General features: G+C 42.0%; 1 long non-coding RNA gene across 1 annotated transcript in view; it reads right to left on the bottom strand.

The window, feature by feature from the left end:
* Positions 1-5,450: 5,450 nt before the first annotated feature.
* LOC108303430 overlaps positions 5,451-11,948 on the bottom strand; it is a 27,578-nt gene continuing 21,080 nt past the window's right edge. The window contains exon 6 of the long non-coding RNA XR_005199996.1: positions 5,451-8,101. This is a non-coding gene — a long non-coding RNA (uncharacterized LOC108303430). The remainder of the gene's footprint in view (positions 8,102-11,948) is intronic.

The raw sequence follows: 11,948 nt of genomic DNA, 5'->3' as shown, positions 1-11,948 counted from the left end.
TGTATTTTTAGTAGAGACGGGGTTTCACCATGTTGACCAGGATGGTCTCGATCTCTTGACCTCGTGATCCACCTGCCTCGGCCTCCCAAAGTGCTGGGATTACAGGTTTGAGCCACCGCGCTCGGCCAGGTCTGGAGTTTAAGACCAGCCTGACCAACATGGAGAAACCCGGTCTCTACAGAAAATACAAAACTAGCTGGGCATGGTCTCACATGCCTGTAATTCATGAGACTGTCTCATAAATAAATAAATAAATAAAAGGAGGCCCTCCCACCTACCCTAGTAATCAGGAAGGGACGTGCCCTGAGCCAAGCCCAGTCAGGGCGCTCCAGAGCTGCAGAGAGGACCCACACTGGAGGCAGAGGCTGTGTCCACCCTGGACCAGCCTTCATTGGTGTAGACCCGGCTGACTGTGGAGGAGGCCAAAATATTTTCCTGCTTAGGAATTTAATTCCAGTTACTCGGGAGGCTGAGGCAGGAGAATTGCTTGAACTTGGGAGACAGAGGGTACAGTGAGCCGAGATGGTGCCACTGCACTCTAGCCTGGGCAAGAGAGCAAGATTCCATCTGGAAAAACAAAGTTCTTCAGACAACAAACACGTCCCTGCCATTTCCATGAAAAGGTAGAATTACCATGAAATTTGAGTTTACAATATTTGAGTTTACAAAATTTTTTTTAGACAATCTCCCTCTGTCAGCCAGTGGTATGATCATGGCTCACTCTAGCCTCTCACGCCTGGGCTCAGGTGATCCTCCCACCTCAGCTTCCCAAAAAACTGGCACTACAAGTGCACGCTGGCCACCATGCGCATGTAGTGTTTTTTTTTTTTTTAAGAGATGGAGTCTCACCATGTTGCCCAGGGTGGTCTCGAACTTCTGGACTCAAGCAATTCTCCCACCTTGGACATCCAGAGTGCTGGAATTACATGCATGAGTCACTGTGACCAGCCTGCTTAATCTGACAGTCCCCATTTTACAGGCAAGGAAACTAGGGAAAATTTAGTTAGCACCTCGCTGGCTTTTACATAGTCTTTGTGAATGTTTTCCTCTAATTCAGCTGTGGGGATTGAGAAATGTTTGACTACTATGTTGTGTGGATGCCTTGTCATTAAGAGAACCTCCGAATTGCATATGTGTGGAGAGAAGAAAATGAGGACCTGTCTACTTTTAATATCCCCAATGAGTCATGGCTTCTAAAAAGACACACCCTGCTGCTCATAATTGTAAGTTCTCATGGGCAGGCCAAGCTGTCAAATGGGCAAAAAATGCAGAGACCATAGCCACTGGGTCTGGTCTACATCTGAAAGTAAGGTAAAGTTTTGGGGTAACCAGTATTTTGCTTTTCAGCTTTTAGCCTGAGGCAGGTTGCAAAGGGACAGACAGCGTCTCTTTCAGTCCCTGCAGTTGACTTTCCTCTTGGAGGAGACTTTCCTCCAGATACATCCACAAGGCAAAACTGTCAGGGTTTTCTTGGGTTAGGGGTGGGGGGCCACCAGAGTGGATCTCTTCAAAAAGGCTCTGATAAGGCTGGGTGTGGTGGCTCACGCCTGTAATCCCAGCACTTTGGGAGGCCAAGGCGGGTGGATCACAAGGTCAGGAGTTCAAGACCAGCCTGGCCAACATGGTGAAACCCTGCCTCTACTAAAAATACAAAAATCAGCTGTGCATGGTGGCATGTGCCTATAATCCCAGCTACTCAGGAGGCTGAGGCAGGAGAATCGCTTGAACCGGGACCCAGGAAGCAGAGGTTGCAGTGAGCCAAGATCATGCCACTGCACTCCAGCCTGGGCTGTAGAGCAAGACTGTGTCTCAAAACAAAACAAAACAAAACAAAACAAAAAGGATCCAAGAAATGGGCGCTTCCTGGGGATGCTGCCTTGCTTTGGAGAAGTTCACTAAGCTCATAAGTTTGCATAGTTTGTCCAAAGAAGCCACAGGAATTACTGACACACCAGAATTTGTGCTTCGAGTGGGGCGTGACCCTCTGGACTACTGTGGACAGAGAGGTTCGAGGGCTGGGGCCAGCTCTTCTGCAGAGCAACAGGGTGCAGGGAAGGCTAAGGAGTGTTGGTCGTCACCAAAACGGTGGCCTTTCCCCAGCTCTCAGCCTGGAGAACCGCCTCCAGCTTTAGGCCAACTCCTCATCGCCTGAGGCAGGGCAGTTTGCTCAGGCCAGTCTTTTCTTTTTTTGAGCGTTTCCAGCCTCTGTTGCCCAGGCTAGAGTGCAATGGCACGATCTCAGCTGACTGCAACCTTTACTTCCCGGGTTCAAGCTGTTCTCTTGCCTCAGCCTCCCGAGTAGCTGGGATTGCAGGCATGCGCCACCATACCCAGCTAATTTTGTATTTTTAGTACAGACAGGGTTTCTCCATGTTGGTCAGGATGGTCTTGAACTCCTGACCTCAGGTGATCCACCCACCTTTACAGGTGTGAACCACTGCACCTGGCCCAGTCACTTCTTTAGCCACCTACAGTTCCCAGAACTGCCCTTTACTGTGTAGAAAAGTTGGGGATTTCCTGCTTCTACAGCATCCATCAGGACTCTGAAGTCCACACAAAATGTGTCACCTGGACAGTTGCAGCTGCCTGTGTTACCTGCTGCTAGTCTTTGTAAGGTACCCCATCTTGGTGTTTTTAATGTCTGCCCCTGGCATCGTGCCTAGTCTCTATGATTACATAAATGCCTGCAATGATGAAAGTGGCGACTCCCCATTTTCTACTTGGCTTTTGCAGGTCGGACTGAGCACTGTGGTGCTCCTTACATGTCTTACTGACTTCTAGTTGTTTTTTTGTATTAGTCCATTCTCAAGCTGCTGCAAAGAACTGCCTGCACCTGGGCGCAGTGGCTCACGCCTGTAATCCCAGCACTTTGGGAGGTTGAGATGGGTGAATCACCTGAGGTCAGGAGTTCAAGACCAGCATGACCAATATAGTGAAACCCTGTCTCTATTAAAAATATTACTACTCAGGAGACTGAGGCAGAAGAATCACTTGAATCCAGTAGGCAGAGGTTGCAGTGAGCCGAGGTGGCACCACTTCACTCCAGCCTGGGCAACAAGAGTGAAATTCAGTCTAAACAAAACAAAAACCCAAAAAACCTGCCTGAGACTGGAAAGGGGTTTAACTGACTCACATTTCCGCATGGCTGGGGAGGCCTCAGGAAAGTTAATCATGGTGGAGAAAGGGAAGCAAGGCACATCTTACATGGCGGCAGGAGAGAGCGAGAGCCAGGAGGGGCCACACTTTTAAGCCATCAGATCTCATGGGAACTCCACTATCTGGAGAACAGCATGGGGGAAACTGCCCCATGCAGTCACCTCACACTAGGCCTCTTCCTCAACATGTGGGGATTACAATTTGAGATTTTTATTTATTTATTTTTAATGATTTGTTTCCAGTGCAAGAGATGAGATTTGACTGAGGACAAAGAGCCAAACCATGTCACCATTCAAGCTTCTTCCGGGAGAACGTAGGGCTGTTTATTAAAAATTACAGGATTTATTCCAAATGACATGGTCCTTGCTCAAGAACAACAGGAGTAACTTAAGAACAAGGGGAGAAAGGGGCTTTAAGTTAGCAATCAGCATTGATGAAGAAACCTTTGAGAATCACCCCAAAACTGAAGTACTGATCAGCAGCCTGGCCCAGGCTCCTTAGAAATGAGACCTTGTACGTGTTCCTGTTAGACTTTTTTCTTTGAGACAAGGTTTCTGTCACCCAGGGTGGAGTGGAGTGGTGCGATCTCAGCTCACTGCAGCCTCTGCCTCCTGGGCTTAAACTATTGTCCCACCTCAGCCTCCTGAAAAGCTGGGAAACAGGCACGCACCACTATGTCTGGCTTATTTTTTTAAATTTCTGGTAGAGATAGGTTCTATGTTGCCTTGCTAAGACTTTGAAATAAGATATAATAGTGAAATAAGTGAAGGTTATTACTCTCATGGGAGTGAAAAGTTGAAGGTGTGGTTTCTTTCAGTAGAAAAGTGCTTGATTCTGTACACTCATTTCCATCTTCCCTACCTTGCTGGCTTATAGCTAACTCCTTGTAGGAAATGCTGTCACCATTACCTAAGCAGGCTACAGAGCTGCTTGTCAGAGCAGGACAGTTTATGTGAGTAGCAAAGACAAAAAAAGTCTTGTCAATGCAAGCATTGGGAGTGGAAAGACAACCCCTTATCGGTAAAATACAAAACTAGTCATGATAGCTTTTCCTTTGAGACAGGGTCTTATCCTGTCACTCACGCTGGAGTGCAGTGGTACAAATGGACATGTTTCAGGACTTTATGAGACGGGAGTCTGGCTTTGTTGCCCAGGCTGGAGTGCAGTGGCACAATTTCAGCTCATGGCAACCTCTGCTTCCCTGGTTCAACACATTCTCCTGCCTCAGCCCTCCAAGTAGCTGGGACTACAGGCATGTGCCACCATGCCTGGCTAATTTTTTGTATTTTTAGTAGAGATGGGGTTTCACTGTGTTGGCCAGGCTGGTTTCAAACTCCTGATCTCGGGTGATCCACCTGCTTCGGCCTCCCAAAGTGCTGGGATTACAGCTGTGAGCCACTGCACCTGGGCTATTTACTTTTGAAATGGAGTTTTGCTCTGTTGCCCAGGCTGGAGTGCAGTGGTTTAATCTCGGCTCACTGCAACCTCTGACTCCTAGGCTCAAGTGATTCTCCTACCTCAGTGTCCCGAGTAACTGGGACTGCAAGCGTGCAACACCACACCCTGCTGACTTTTGTATTTTTGATACGGATGGGGTTCACCATGTTGCCCAAGCCGGTCTTGAAGTTGAGCTCAAGTGACCTACCTGCCTCGGCTGCCCTCCCAAAGTGCTGGGATTACAGGTATGAGTCACCATGACTGGGCATGACAGCTTTTCTTACCTCTCATTCTGGTCACCTTATTCCAGATACATTTATATAATCTGCTTGCTCTCTTGAATTTGTTATAACACTATATATGAGTTTCATAATAAAATGCGTAAGTTTCAAAACTTGCAATGAATAGATGAACCATAGGCCAATATGAATAAAAGGCTGCTTTTAAGTTCTTAGGTTAAAAAAGTAACCTCTTGGCCAGGCCTGGTGGCTCACGCCTGTAATCCCAGCACTTTTTTAGGAGCCTGGGGCAGGACTGCTATGGTGAGCCATGACCACGCCATTGCACTCCATCCTGGGCAACAGAGTAAGACTTCATTAAAAAAAAAAAAAGCCACCCCCAAAACCAACATCTTGTTTGGAAATTCCGAATGTCCCTCAAAATTTATTATTACACTATGTTCTTCCTTAGTCACTGTAAGCTGCATCAGAGTACGTAGCCAGGAAGTTTAAAGGTGGCTTTTGATTTCTTATTACGATATTCAGACTCCAGCATCTCAACAGAAAATATGCAAAGACATTTTATCAACTTGTGACATACCAGGGATACATGAATATTCAGGGCTCCACACTACTATATAATGCTGCATTTCTTGGTTTTATTTGAAACAGTGCATATCTTTAGCATTTTATGGTAGGATTTTACACTTGTCATTTACACAAATTACAAGGTTCTGCTTCAAGTTTTTAAAAAAAATTTAAAAATTCAGCCCATGTGCAGCACAATAATATGCAAAACTACTTTACATTATACACACTTTATATCAAAGGAGATACAAAATTCTGGCTTGTAGTTTTAGACAAATACAAGAAGCTTCAAACTAGACACAAAGGGTTAATATTAATTCTCAAATATAAGTCTGCACTTTTGTGTTGTAGTTCTCTGAGATGTGAATACCAAATTCCTAAGGGATTTTAATGTTTTCCTTCAAAAAGGAAAACTAAAAAATTTCCCGTAAATAAGTCCCTCCCCATCAGATCGATCTCTCTACAATCCTACTCTTGCTTCCCTTAGTGCCAGACACTTGCATCATATTACAAAACGGGTGGGCCATTTACATCACACAAGGACCAGATCTTGTCTTTCAAGTAACTTGTCTCCTGCAAAAATCTAAACAGGAATATATTGATGCAGATAGTTCTGCTACGTTTTAATATGATGTCACACTTGGTAATTAAACTGTGATGTTGGGCAATTAATCAAAGGGAGGAAGAGCCAAAGGCCCTATCAATGCACTTTTTGTTGGTGACACGAAGGAAACCTTAGGAATCAAGTTGTCTGATGCTAAGAGAACTTTAAACTCTTTCTAAATGTAACACACCTACTGCTTGCTTGAGGGACTTCTCTGATACTTATGCATAGATACTCTTTTTTCAGCATGTTGGAGGCAATATTTTATACTTTCTAAAGGGTTCTGAAGAGGCAATAAGGAAGAGTAGGGCTTTTTCTGCCCCTGCGAAGGTATCGTTTTCTATCATTGGCATCCACTGTTCCCTAACCATCTTCTGAATACCTGAATGTGTGTGTATATGCATATTTAAAATAATTACCCATCTTTCAATCCGTACACAGCCAACTCTTGATTATCTATGAGAACGTTGTGACATTTACTCTCAAACTTCACTCTACAGAATCATCCACCTTTGATGCGCATCAGTTTCTTTTATATCCCATGTATACTAACTACAGCCTATCCAGACCAAGTTATAACATAAATGTTGTTTGTTTCCTTTCACCCATGCTAGGAATGAGTAAGAAAATGAAGTCAGCACATTCTCCCAGGGCTTTGCGGATGACCCTATAGTGAACAATGGGGGAGGACCGAACTCTGGTCATGAGAAAAGACAAATTTCAAGTTCCTCCGGAATCAGGTCTTATATGCCTTCTTTATTTTGTAAGTTTATGATTACCAAAAAATTAAAAACCTGAGGCATAGTCACTATTTTATATAGATAATGGAGAGTTGACTGTAATCATGTTATGACTTTAGCTCTTTAACATGAAAAAATTCACAAGCATATGATAAAAAGATTAAAAAGACTGCCATATAACATCTAGAAGCATTTATTTTATGCAAAAAACTTAAATATGATTATGTGTACACAAAAAGTGCACACATTACCTATGCTGAACAATGCCAAGGAACATAACATATTGATGCAACAGCTTTCTAAAATAAACATAAAAATGAGCTCAGACCATCAGACCAAAGCAAAACACTTTTTTCCCAATAGCACAATGCTGAAAATTGACAGCAATCCTAAAACACCTCCAACGTTCCTTACAAAGCTGCCAAAGGCCAACTATTTTTTAAAAATTGACTTTTTTTTTTTTACATTATTAATAAAAATCTGGTGACAAACATTATAAAACCAAATGCTGGACAGTCTTTACTCCTTTAAAATTCCAAATATTCCAACATAATCACAGGAGTAAAAACCATTTTAAAGTGATATGCTTTATGAAACAAACAACAATATGTACATTTATTGCAAATTATATTAAACTAAAATGAGGGGAAATCAAAATATGAACTGTTTACTACTTGCAAATCAATATAATTTTAATTATTTTCTCACTCTGATAAAAATCAGAAAGCAACATTTATAAAATTGCCACCACATCACTTTTCATAGCAGGGAACCGAAATCTGTACATCTCATTTTTGCAGAAAAGTAGGCAGGCAGAAAGAATTATACATAAAAGTTTCCAAAAGGAAAAACAAAGAAATATTTGATCTCTTTTCTTTTAAAAAATTAATTCAGTAGACTTCTATTTCTTCCTGTGTAACATGGGAATTCCTGGCTCTAAAATCGATGAATTTTCAGTGTCAGTGTAAAGACATCTTGTTACTTTCTTTAAAATAAAAACTGCAGCGTGGAAATTAATGGTGTATTATGCATTTAAACTCCAGATAGGCAGGAACTGGAACCAAGTGTTAAGCAATTTGCTTAATTATTGACTTTTCGTAAGAAAAGTCTAGGGGAAGGGGGAGAACAGAGTTGCTTTTAGCCTCTCTCTCAAGAGTTTCTGCTGTACATTTCCATCAGAGGACTTGTGGTCATGTGAAAAGGAAGTAATAGTTTCTTCAGTTTTCAAGGCAGAGAGTGTGTGTTCTGAAGTGAGCTTCATTTTCTGTTCAGGGACATTTGTGAATCCAAGTTTTTGCAGAAGCTGGAGCCTGCTTCTGTTTGGCCTTCATTTTCTCCCTCTGCAAATGCCTTTTTACCTTAGGAATAAGAATAGAATGCAGTTAGAAAAGACGTGGAGAAGATACAAACCAAACTAAAATGATTTCATTTCTATAGCTGTTATCTAAAATCTTTATTTAAAAAAAAAAACTTAAGCATCAGGGTCTCACTGTCACTCAGGCTGAAGTTCAGTGGCATGATCATGGCTCACTGCAGCCCCAACTCCTGGGTTCAAGTGGTCCTCCAGCCTCAGCCTCCCAAACAGCCAGGACTGTAGGCACACCACCATGCTTGGCTAATTTTTAAATTCTTTGTACTGACAGGGTCTCATTATGTTGCCCAAGATGATCTTGAACTCCTGAGCTCAAGTGATTCTCCCGCCTTTGCTTCCCAGAGTCACTGGGATTACAGGTGTGAGTCACTGTGCCTGGCATGTTATCTAAAATCTTAAAAAAAGATTTTTCATTTTTTTCTCCTGAAACTTGGTTTAAAAAGCCTTTCCCTAAACTATATTAAAAACAAAACACCAATAAAGAAGTTTTTTTCAATGATTTAGTACTGCTATCCAATGCCCTATTTGCTATTTATTTGAAATGACTATAACTTTTAATTAATATTTAAAAAAATGTTATTATGGAAGAAAAATTACAGGACACTATGGCAAAATGAATTTGTAAAAGGAAAATAACTTCCAACTCTTGAGCTGGATAAACATATACATTTTAGCATACTAAATAAGCCCCAACAACACCAGGAAGAAAAATTAGTTTTATTATTATTATTATTTTTTAAAGATGGGGTTTCACCATATTGGTCAGGCTGGTCTCGAACTCCTGACCTCAGGTGATCCGCCCACCTCAGCCTCCCAAAGTGCTGGGATTACAGGCGTGAGCCACCATGCCCGGCGCTTTATTATTTTTTTTAAGAGATAAGGAGGAATCCTCCATTCATCCCATTTCCCTAAAAGGAATGAAAATTCTGATCCCTGGGAGCATGGGACATGACCTCTTTCTCACCTCCTCTCACCTACTCCTCTTTGGGAGGAGGAGGAACTCATCTCACAGATGAGATGAGGAAAATAAAGGAGCATGTTGGGTTTGGCTTCATCTAGATTTGTTCCTTTGCCCTGAGAGGGGCATTCTGGTTTTTGTCTGTGGCTGTTCAATTCAGAGGCAAGGTTGCATTAGCAGCCCAACTTGCCTAATTCATTCTACATTTTTAATCAGCCTGATTAGTAATAAGACTGTCTCCTTTTCAACAATTTTACATCTGGAAGAGAAAGAAAGATATATTTCCAAACTCCTCTACTACATACACATTCTATGAAGGTAACAATGCCAAAAAAGCTAAGTGATTATTACAATTCTTACAGGGACTATTAATTGGTTATACTATTTGAAGCAATTTTAACAATATGCTATTGAAGAATTCTTTACAAGCTGGCTGCTACACCTTCAGGAAGCTTCCCTTTCCCAGCCCTGAGTCCTCTGTATCTCCTGGGCTGCTCTCTCAGACTTCTGAAAGACCCAGGTCACTGGAAGAATCTCCTGGACTTGATTCTATGTACCAAGATGAACTGCCATCACTGCAAGCACTTGGATTCTGAAAAATTTCATGTTATTTTGAGAAAAATTCACTTGTTACTGAAAAAACATTCATATTAAACTAATATGTAGCTGTTTAACACATGAAGATACACACTTGAGGGTATATGCTTAAGGGTTACTTTAATTTTAAGATATGAACCCACATGACGGGAGGAAACCTTCTCAATATACAAATAAGACAAAAACTCCATAACTTCTTTGCTTAAGAAAAACAAATTCTAAGATCCTTGAACACTCCCACACTAAGCATGCTAAACAAACCATGTTAATCCAAAAACTAGAAACTCATAGTCTGCTATCCTACAGATATTCTCTTTAAATTCAGATTCTTCAGAAGTCTCAAATTTGAGGCTGTCTTTCCGTTGATGTTTATTAACAAACTCATCTTCAAGGAAAAATTTGGCCTTAAGTGTAAGCAAAACATATTCACGAATCAGCAAATCTACTAAGAACATATTTTCAATTCAAAACATTGGGAACTGTTTGCCCTTTGAATGACAGCCTTAACACAAAGAGGCAAAACAAGTGAACTAAACTACTGAAATGATGATCATTCCTTCATCCCAAACTCAGAGAGCCGACACTAATGTCCATCTAATATTGCTGACTGTTTCCTGACCACAGTGCAAATGGCTGATTTTTATTGATTTTATCGGGTGAACTGAAGGAATTTTCTCAAAAGGAGTAAGTCCAAATGCAGCCCAAAACATAAACAGGAATACTTACTGAAACCAACATAAATGCAAATAGCTGAAGGAATGAAGGAATGTATTTACCACAAAAATCCAAAGGGATCTAAAAATTCTAACGTTAACTTTACAAGTTAAAATCCCCAGCATCAACTCCCAGATAAAACTGAGGCCAGTAACTTTTTGCATATCCTCTCTGTTTTGGTGGAAGGAAGTATTCCTGAACCAGTAAATAAACCATTTGGGTAGAAGTCAAGGTAAAACTAATCATTATTGACCAATCTTATGAGTAAAAACCTAGTAAAAGGAATTCTGCAAGGGTTTGCACTTGCCCCACATTAGAAGTTATGGCTGTGGTATTAAAATGGCTCTAGAGGTCAGGTGTGGCTCATGCCTGTAATCCCAGCACTTTGGGAGGCCAAAGCAGGCAGATCACCTAAGATTAGGAGTTTGAGGCCAATCTGACCAACATGGAGAAACCCTATCTCTACTAAAAATACAAAGTTAGCTGGGTATGGTGGTGTATGCCTGTAATCCCAGCTACTCGGGAGGCTGAGGCAGGAGAATTGCTTGAATCCAGGAGGCAGAGGTTGCAGTGAGCTGAGATTGCACCACTGCACTCCAGCCTAGGTAACAGAGTAAGACTCTGTCTCCCCTAAAAAAAGGCTCTAGAAGCTTAAAACTTCAGAAATCTACCTAAAAGAACTGAAGATGAAAAGAAGTAATGAACCCAAAGCGTAAACTGTAGTTGGCATATACTAGGGCCTCAAGCAAGTGAAAGGTGTGGAGAATCACACAAGGTAACAGAAAAGACTGATAAATTGGGCATCTGAAGTTAGAATGCAGGGCCACAGAGAAGCACAAGGGTGCCAGGCCTTATTTATTAAATAAAACCCAGGGCTGATCTTAGTGCAGCAATCCAGGTAAGACTCCACAATGTAACCTCTAAGGAGAGCTGATTCTATCACTCTGGGTTCATCTGTAGCTCAGCGATGTGTTTGACTGCTCTCAGGTTTGGCACTTCTGTGTCTTCTCTTACCAGTCAGTTGGTTGAAACTGTAACGATATAACCTTAACAGGATGATCCTCAACCAGGTCTCCGGAAAATGCAGGTGGAATGTCAAATCACTCATAGGGAATACTTGCACTTAATGAGAGCAATGTTTAGAATCTTGTAGCAAGGTGGAAGCTACAGTTCCACATGAAATACAAATTGTACTTTCAGGATTCTGACCATTCAACTGAAGGACAGTCAAAACATCAGCTGAATCACTGTCAATAAACTTCTGTTTTAATGTGTGTATTTTTAAATTTTAGCAGTAAATACATACTAACACATCTCCTCTTACACATTAAGAAAAAAGGAGTTTGAGGCCGGGCGCAGTGGCTCACGCCTGTAATCCCAGCACTTTGGGAGGCCGAGGCGGGCGGATCACGAGGTCAAGAGATCAAGCCCATCCTGGCCAACATGGTGAAACTCCGTCTCTACTAAAAATACAAAAATTAGCCGGGCGCGGTGGCTCAAGCCTGTAATCCCAGCACTTTGGGAGGCCGAGGCGGGTGGATCACGAGGTCAAGAGATCGAGACC

This window comes from Cebus imitator, unplaced genomic scaffold (assembly GCF_001604975.1).
Source record: "Cebus imitator isolate Cc_AM_T3 unplaced genomic scaffold, Cebus_imitator-1.0 Scaffold47, whole genome shotgun sequence".
Classification (NCBI taxonomy): Eukaryota; Metazoa; Chordata; class Mammalia; order Primates; family Cebidae; genus Cebus; species Cebus imitator.
The sequence above is the reverse complement of the archived record's forward strand: the minus strand, read 5'-3'. Positions and strand labels throughout refer to the sequence as shown.